This window comes from Balaenoptera acutorostrata, chromosome 8 (assembly GCF_949987535.1).
Source record: "Balaenoptera acutorostrata chromosome 8, mBalAcu1.1, whole genome shotgun sequence".
Lineage (NCBI taxonomy): Eukaryota > Metazoa > Chordata > Mammalia > Artiodactyla > Balaenopteridae > Balaenoptera > Balaenoptera acutorostrata.
This window is the reverse complement of record NC_080071.1, coordinates 61554472-61562680: the sequence shown is the minus strand read 5'-3', so window position 1 is coordinate 61562680 and position 8209 is coordinate 61554472. Positions and strand designations below refer to the sequence as shown.

The following is an 8209-nucleotide window of genomic DNA, read 5'->3' as shown; positions in this document are numbered from 1 at the left end:
CTAGGAAACAACCACCATAACTTCGCTGCAATTGAGAGCCAGATTTACAGTGGATTAAACCAGGTGGAAGATTAGTTCTCTCGTTTGGAGAGGTCCAGAGGCAGTCCAGTGCTGATATAGTGGTTTTGTTCCATACTCCTTAGGGACCTGGGCTCCCTCTGCCCCTGTGATACCGTCATCATAGCTCACAAGAGCTAGAGCTCCAGGTACATCATTTCTTAAAAGACAGTAATATTTTAATGCCCAAGAAGTGAATAAAGGTAGTTGTAAAATTCACAAAGTCTGTTTTTCCCATTTTGTGCAGAATGGTGTAGATTTCATCATATTTGCAGTCTCTGGGAATATAACTTTCAAAGGACAAAGATGAATTTATATTCCTGTTCTGGATGGTCCCTGAATGAATCTTAAGGGCAGAGTTATTTAAAATAACTTTCTTTTTTTTTTTCTTTTTTCTTTTTTTTTAATAAAGAAGGGAGTCATTATTTTTTAAAGTAGTTATTTATTTATGGCTGTGTTGGGTCTTCGTTTCTGTGTGAGGGCTCTCTCTAGTTGTGGCAAGCGGGGGCCACTCCTCATCACGGTGCGCGGGCCTCTTACTATCACGGCCTCTCTTGTTGCGGAGCACAGGTTCCAGACGCGCAGGCTCAGCAATTGTGGCTCACGGGCCCAGCTGCTCCGCGGCACGTGGGATCCCCCCAGACCAGGGCTCAAACCCGTGTCCCCTGCATTGGCAGGCAGATTCTCAACCACTGCGCCACCAGGGAAGCCCTAAAATAACTTTAATTCACCCAACCTGGACTGCTCACAGGTAGTATGCATACACTAGGTGGTTAAAGTAAAGAGTCCTATTTATTAGATAAAAGACAAAGAAGGAAGTGGCATCAAGTCCTGGTCCTTAACCTGTTCTTAACTCTGGTTCCAAGGCAGGATACATTCATGGTTCAGGTATTCTCCTTTGAGATGGATGTAACATTAGTGTCTAAGTCTGTTAGAGGATTGTCTGATTGATCTCTACCAAACTTCTCTTTTTGTGTAACACAAGTGATTAGATCTTATTCCCCAAACAGGAAGAACATGGGAGGCCAACAGAAGTCTAGAAGACTTAAGTCCTTTTAAAACAGTGCTCTCCTACCTCCCATCCTCCATCTTTTCTTCAGAAGTAGGAGTCTCCCTTTCAATAGTCCATTTTCCTCCATTTTAGTCACACCAGAGACAGGGGCCTTACATGGACTTACTTGCTCCTAAGATTTGCTTCGGGAAACGAGTGGAGCTGCTTTTCTAGTGCTGGGAGAAGTTCGGAACCAGACAGTGCAGAGTTCAGGACCTGCAGACCAGTACAGGGTTATTTATGCTGTCTTGCCATAGTAATGCAGTTAATAAGCCTGTTGATACTTGTTCAAATTCCTTTTCTTACAGTTTAACAGCAAACTTCCTAATTTTAAAATTAGGCTCCAAATGTACCCTAATTGCTGAAAAAGGCAGCTCAAGGAATAAGGCTGACTTTCCACCATGTATAGGGTCTCTGCTGGGGTGGAGGAAGGGGAAAAAAAAACCCAAAATGTGTAAGACATGGAGACTACCTTCAGAAAGGTCACATTCTCACATGGGAGATGTTCAATTAAAAATTAGTTACAACAGTATCCTAAGTGCAAAGAAAGATGTAAATCTAAGGTAGAAAGGAGCAATTAGCTTTGTGGGGAGCGAGTTGGCTGTCAAGAAAGGCATGTAGAAGAGTGACATTTGAGCCAGATTTGGATAGAAAATTGGTTGGGAAAGTGAAGATGTAGGTTATTTCTGGCAGGGGAAGCAGCACAGAAGCATTAGAAATGATAGCTCAGAAATACTGTGAGGAAGAAAGCATAATATTTCTTCATATGCTAAGAAGTTTAATTTTGTTTTCCTCTTAAATAAAGCGGCCTTCCAGGTCTTATCTAAGACATGATGATCTTATATTGGAAAATGAAAAAAAAAAAAAAAACCTGGCTGTTACGATTACCTAGAGATTATTAGGGTAGAAATCTGAGTTACTTAAGATTTTTAGGAGTTCCCTGGTGGCGCAGTGGTTAAGAATGCACCAGCCAATGCAGAGGACATGGGTTCGAGCCCAGGTCCCGGAAGATTCCACATGCCGCGGAGCAACTAAGCCCGTGAGCCACAGCTTCTGAGCCTGCGCTCTAGAGCCCGTGAGCCACAACTACTAAGCCTGTGTGCCACAACTACTGAAGGCCGCGTGCCTAGAGCCCGTGCTCCGCAGCAAAAGAAGCCACTAAAAGGAGAAGCCTGCCCACAGCAATAAAAAGTAGCCCCCACTTGCCGCAACTATAGAAAAGCCCATGCACAGCAACAAAGACCCAATGCAGCCAAAAATAAATTTATTTTTAAAACAAGATTTTTATTCTACATAAAATGTTACAATAGCTTAACTGTCAGTAGCTGCCCAATTTTTTTTTTTTCATATTCTTTGAATTTAGAATGACCGTTTTGGAACTGTTGTCAACAATGCATAATAATATATTGGAATGCTCCCTAGCATTATCAGGGGGAAAGAACAAATGAAAGTTTTAATTGACATAAAATACACATAATTGAACAAACAACCCTGCAAAATGAAACATACTATCTGGGAATTTCTGATAAGAACATTGAAATCTGTTTATAAAAATTCTTTTGATGTATTATAGTTTTGAAAAATCAGTTGCTTATAAGGAGAAATATTAATCTTTGTGATGTACTACCATACCTCCTATTCTTAAAGGGGAAAAAAATGACACTTTAACACTATGCATGTGCAAGGGTATTCAATTAATATCTTTTTTATTAAGAAAGCCACTAGTTGGAATCAGGTTTCATTAGACAAGTGATATCCAAACTTTGCTAATCAGAAACTGCCAGGTATAAAAATAGCAGGAATTTTTAAGTCACTTTAATACTGACATTTTTTGACTATCATAGACTTCTAGCAGTAACCATATTAATAATGTTAATTATTATTTTGTTATATAAGCCAAATATATCTTTAATATAACTTAATAGAAAAGGAGTTTTTTGGTTTAATAGAATTAGATTGGCTATTGTTGGCTATTAGTTCCACTGGTTCGCAGGTTTGAGGAAGTATATTAGCTAATGGCAGTGTCTATAAAAACAGCAAAAAATTATCCCACCGTAACAATCATCTGACATTTTATTTTATTTTATTTTATTTTATTTATTTGGCCGTGCTATGTGGCTTGCAAGATCTTAGTTCCCCGACCAGGGACTGAACCCCAGCCACGGCAGTGAAAGCGCAGAATCCTAACCACTGGACCGCCAGGGAACTCCCATAAAAGATCTTTATTTTAAAGAAGAATATATATGTTAGGTCAAGTTATTTGACCAGATTTCATGCAACCAGTAAAATGGCAGAGTAACAGTCTGAATTTGGATTTATCTGAGTCTAGAGCTCAAGCTCTTAACCATACATATTCTGCCTATTCTTCAGTCATGCATGAGAACAATGATTTTATACATGCAAAGAATAAATGAGAAAATGTCTTCACCTACATGAAAGAAAGTTTATATATAAATTTAAGTGGCAGTTATTGGTACCAAACTACCATGTTATGTTCAGCTTTGCACGTTTTTGCCTTAAAAATTTATTTCAATTTTAGTATACCACTAAATGTATTAGCATAATAATATGTAAATATGTACTTTAAAGATCCATTTCTGGGCTTCCCTGGTGGCGCAGTGGTTGAGAATCTGCCTGCCAATGCAGAGAACGCGGGTTCGAGCCCTGGTCTGGGAAGATCCCACATGCCGCGGAGCAACTCGGCCCGTGAGCCACAATTACTGAGCCTGCGCGTCTGGAGCCTGTGCGCGGCAACGAGAGGCCGCGATAGTGAGAGGCCCACGCACCGCGATGAAGAGTGGCCCCCGCTTGCCACAACTAGAGAAAGCCCTCGCACAGAAACGAAGACCCAACACAGCCATACATACATACATACATACATACATACATACATAAAAAGAATGTAAGCAGACAAGAATATCATTAAAAAAAAAAAAAAAGATCCATTTCTGTATTTTCATATAGGAATCGTATATAAGCAGAAAGGAACTTTAGAAATTATCCTGTTATTCATATCATTTTAATTATCATGTTATTCATGTTATTAAAGGAAATCACAACCCAAACAAGTTAAATATCTAATGTGAAGGTATACAGTCAATTGGTGATAGAGATAGGAGACATGCTTCTGGGTAATAAAGACTACAGAGAAATGATCTTGGTTAGGTACAATTTGATAGAAAGTTTAGAAACGTCAAACAATTCTATGTACAGTCATATGCCTGGGACTTATTGATACCCAATAAAGTTCAGTGGTGGTTTCAGGGGGAGGAAATACTTTTTATATGTCTGTAACATTTCACATTAAAAAATAATCACTTCAATAATACTGTCTAATTCTAGCCTTACTTGAATAAACAAAAATGCAGTATGGGAGAGCGAGCACGCTTACCTTGTCACGTTTAAGTAATTACTAGTACAAGCACCTGGGAAGATAGTGTCTCCCGACTCTGACTGCCACTTCCTTGATAAAATCAGATTATGGGGGTTGGGGAGGGGGTGATGAATTGGGAGATTGGGATTGACATGTATACACTAATATGTATAAAATGGATAACTAATAAGAACCTGCTGTATAAAAAATAAAATAAAATAAAATTTTTTAAAAAAATCAGATTACAAAGTAAGTGGAACACCTTGAAGAAATGGAGCTATTTCCATGACAGCAGGCTCCATGACATCAGGTTCAACAGATCCCTAATCCTTAAGAGTAAAACAGTACAAAAGGGTAGAATTATTAATATGCTTTCTAATATAATTTCAGGTTTTATTTAGGATATTAACCAGAGGTTTGCTTGATGGTGCAGAAATAAAAGTAAAGATCATTGCTGTAAGGAAATCAGGACTCCAGGTTGGGATCCCAGATTTGCGGATCTCCACATTCCAAGCCATCTAATGGTCTTCTTTTCTAGTTAGCTTGTGGAAGCCTACAATGGAGGAAAACACTTTATACTAGGATAAATCTGTTAATATGTTGATAGGATATTAAACAGCAGTTCTCTAAATGTTTGTACTTCTTAATGAAATTAAACCCTCCCATATAAAGTGTTTTCATGGTGTTAAATCCTTTCATTTTCTAAAAAAGGTTTTTTTTAAGAAAAACTAAATTTTAACTACTGCAGTTGCCTCATTTGTTAAGGGACTCGTACAATGCCATTTAAATAAATAGTTCCTACCCATCAAACACTGTGAGTGAGAAGACCTGATTCTTGCCCAGGAAGAGTGTCAGTAGCTCTACCTTGTTTGCTGACACCTTTCCTATACTGTGCCCCTACCTGCACACTTTTCTTAGTGACCTATGAAGGAAAGTGATTATGTGTAAATGCTACATTATGTGGCTCAGAGACACTGTATATCTCTCGGTAATTTTCCCCAATTAAGTGAACAAAACCAACAGGTCTAGCCCCGGAGTTACTACCCTGACTTCCTGCTGTGTTCCTTGGAGGCCCTTTCTCTGCTTCAGACTGAGTTAAACTTCATCCTGTTGGAACAAGCACTTCCTAAAATATCCCAAGAAACTTACTATGGTGCATAGTAACAATTGGGAAGTCATCTTGCTTACCGTATTAGAATAATTTGTTTTAGGTAATTAATACTGTATACTTCCGTTGTCAATTAGCTATCTTTTTTCTGTTCATTTATTGATTGAATAAACATTCATTCAGAACCGAGTGTGTATTAGGCACTGTGCTAAGAGATAAGGCTATGGAAATGCGTAAGAGGAAGCATCTAATGGGGGAGACAGGCAGGTAAGCACTTACAATACAGTACAGTTGTTGAATTTGAGAGTAGAGGGACACCAAGCTTGGCATGCGTGAGTCAGGAAAGATCCGAGGAAGTACAGCAATCGTCATATTTGCCAAATACTAATTCTTACCCTTTTAAGGATCTGGACTTTGAGACTGAGGAAAGCTTAGATTCTTTCCTCTAAAAAAAAAAAAAAAAAAAAAAAAAAGCCAAAATTTTGCATATTATTTTATGTATTCACCTTGACACCCCATATATCTCAGGGTAAGCATTCCTGGTCTACAGACTTAATATTTTCAGTCCAAATTAACTCTAGCATAAATAGCCTACCCTTTTCCCTATTCTAAAACTGCTTTTTTCAGGTCATTAAGTTAAATACTTTGTAATAACATTCTAGAATCTCCCCACATCTTTATGTCTTTCATGTTATAGACTTTAGTTACCACCTCAAGCGTCAAAGCTTTTTTCCTTGCTAGCCCGTATGTCACAGTTGTGATTAATTCGTATTTTGTAAAGTTTTAGTTAAGTTGATAATTTTTGTGTCACCTTTAAAAAGAAAGCACTTTGGGGACTTCCCTGGTGGTCCAGTGGGTAAGACTCTGTGCTCCCAGTGCAGGGGGCCCGGGTTCAATCCCTGGTCAGGGAACTAGATCCCATATGCGTGACACAACTAGGAGTTTGCATGCTGCAACTAAGAAGTCCACATGCCGCAACTAAAGATCCTACATGCCGCAACTAAATATGCGGCAACTAAACATGCCACAACAAAGATCCCCAGTGCCGCAACTAAGATGGAAGCAACCTAAGTGTCCATCATCGGATGAATGGATAAAGAAGATGTGGCACATATATACAATGGAATATTACTCAGCCATAAAAAGAAATGAAATTGAGTTATTTGTAGTGAGGTGGATGGACCTAGAGTCTGTCATACAGAGTGAAGTAAGTCAGAAAGAGAAAAACAAATACCGTATGCTAACACATATATATGGAATCTAAGGAAAAAAAAAAAAAGGTCATGAAGAACCTAGGGGTAAAACGAGTATAAAGACACAGACCTACTAGAGAATGGACTTGAGGATATGGGGAGGGGGAAGGGTAAGCTGTGACAAAGTGAGAGAGTGGCATGGACATATAACACTACCAAATGTAAAATAGATAGCTAGTGGGAAGCAGCCGCATAGCACAGGGAGATCAGCACAGGGAGATCAGCTCGGTGGTTTGTGACCACCTAAAGGGGTAGGATAGGGAGGGTGGGAGGGAGGGAGATGCAAGAGGGAAGAGATATGGGAACATATGTATATGTATAACTGATTCACTTTGTTATAAAGCAGAAACTAACACACCATTGTAAAGCAATTATACTCCAATAAAGATGTTAAAAAGTGCTCGCTTCGGCAGCACATATACTAAAATTGGAACGATACAGAGAAGATTAGCATGGCCCCTGCACAAGGATGACACGCAAATTCGTGAAGCGTTCCATATTTTTGTGGTCATCCATGTACAATGCTTGGTGTCAGTCTATTTATGTCTTGTAAAAATAAAATACAGTGTGTGTGTGTGAAAAAAAAAAGATGTTAAAAAAAATCCACTCATTATGCTGGTAAAAAAAAAAAAGACCGCGTCACAGCCTAAATAAATAAATAAATAAATAATTTTTTAAAAAAGAAAGCACTTTGGGTTTAAATTATCTTCCACCAATGACATAATTTTACTTTTGCCTTATTTCCAATTTTTTTCTGAGGTTTTTAGGTGCAAATTTTACCTTTGACTCGAAGATTCATTTATGACAAATTATGGTTATGTAAATGTGCACTTGAGGTCAGTTATTAACAGTTATTAACTTAATCCTCTTTAAACCTTTAAAATAAGTTACATACAGCACGCGAACGTTTACCGCGTGCGGCCACTGGTGCTGAGAAGCGCCCGAGAGTTCAGGAATGACCGAGGCTCAGAAGCTTCCGTCCTACAAGGGGTGGCAGCCCAGGGCCCGGCAGGTGCAGTGGGGCTGGGAGGAGGCGGGGGACCCGGGCTCCGGGCTCGGGACTCAGCGGAGGAGCCGAGAATTCCCTCCACTTCCCCACGACTCGGAGGTCTCCCACTCAGTACCTTATACTGATGTTCTGACCGGTTTGGTGTTTGTCATTAAGTGAAGAGGAATTCGGGAAAGGAGGAACAGAGAGGGTCTCGGAGTTTCTTCAAGAAACTCCGCGGGGTTACGCGAGAGCCTGAACGGAGTGAACGCGGACGCCGAAGCCGAGGCGCCGAGGCCGAGGCGCCGAAGGCAGCGCGGCTTTTGCGCTCGCCAAGCCGCGGGGTTTAAATCTCCCGCCTCCCGCAGCCGGAGCCCGA

General features: G+C 39.8%; 1 non-coding gene across 1 annotated transcript; it reads left to right on the top strand.

Moving 5' to 3' along the window:
* The first annotated feature begins 7239 nt into the window (after window positions 1-7239).
* LOC130708769 (U6 spliceosomal RNA) lies at window positions 7240-7346 on the top strand. Its single transcript, XR_009009143.1, has one exon. It is a non-coding gene; the product is annotated as a U6 spliceosomal RNA (small nuclear RNA).
* The last annotated feature ends 863 nt before the right edge of the window (window positions 7347-8209 follow it).